The following is a 1,290-nucleotide window of genomic DNA, read 5'->3' as shown; positions in this document are numbered from 1 at the left end:
ATCAGCCACTGTTAATGGCTTATTACTGTAAGTATTATTATGGTAGCACCTGTGAGAGACAGATCAGAAATCTGATGCAATAGCTGTTGAAAATACATGTAAAAAATAATTTATCCCCTCTGCTCAATTTACAATCAAAGTGCAAACTGATAAAGTATGTGCACATACAGTCAGAAAACATAAGAAAACAATGTGAATATACTGATCAGCACATAATCAACATTTATAGAGTCCTTTGGTAAGCATCATGGCAAAAGAAAGAAATATAAAGAAAGTAGTATAATAGATGTATACACCTCATGGGAAGCAGTACAGTAAAAACATTAAAAATTGCTTAGAAATTAAAAAATGGGAGTAGGCCTCAATTTACGAAAGAGGGGCGGAAGCAGTGAATAGGACATGCAAGCTGTGCAATGTAAAGATGTCACAACAAAAGAGCCAATATGTGCAAAGCATGATCAAGCTTTGAACAAAAAAAATTATTTTATGGAAGCCTTCGGAACAGATTATCTGCAGGACCAATCTGGATGTTAAGACTAAAATGAAAAAATAGCAGTAGTTACCAGAAGAAAATCAGCATCAAGAGAATTCTCCACACGTGCCATCACAGACAACATCTGAGAGACTATTCTGAATTCAAAGCATTATCGAAAATAAAATAGAACAGACACACACTAGGCCGTTTCAAAAATTGTGAGCACCCGCTGGTGCCCTCTCATGGCGGGGGAAAGAGCAAACAGCCCCAGCAACCAGGGGCTACCAATGCTGTGCAGCTCCGAGAATTTCTACTTAACTCGCACTTTCAAGAGAAGAGCAACCCGAGCACACGGTCTCAGTCCCGAGTTTTCAAGCACATACAGGACAGAGGGAAATAAATGGCAAGTCCGCCAAGTATTTTGATAACTCCACCACCAAAAGCTGGCATCAAATTATACTGAGATAGAACCCAAATCCTTACGTTGCCAAAAAAGCGTAGGAAACCAAAGGTAGTTTAGGTTTTCTTTTAAATTGTCTTTTCAGTTTAAACTTTCAGGATATATTTGACTCCTATCTTCTATCACTCAGTACCTCAAAAATTAAGGGAAATACAAGTTTTAAACTGCCCCTATTTCAACAGCTTTGGGTTTTGACATAGTTTATTTTCCCTACTGCAACGAATACCCGACACTCTTCTTTGCCCACGGCAACTATTTTTTCCCTGTCAACGACCCAATTCTAGAAGCTGAGATTTTATAAAAGTCTCAAATGTTTCAAAACTGGAGGCCGCTTGCCAAACCGCTTTGGTTTGTC

Source organism: Egretta garzetta, unplaced genomic scaffold (assembly GCF_000687185.1).
Source record: "Egretta garzetta isolate BGI_Z169 unplaced genomic scaffold, ASM68718v1 scaffold287, whole genome shotgun sequence".
NCBI lineage: Eukaryota > Metazoa > Chordata > Aves > Pelecaniformes > Ardeidae > Egretta > Egretta garzetta.
Note: the sequence above shows the minus strand (reverse complement) of the source record.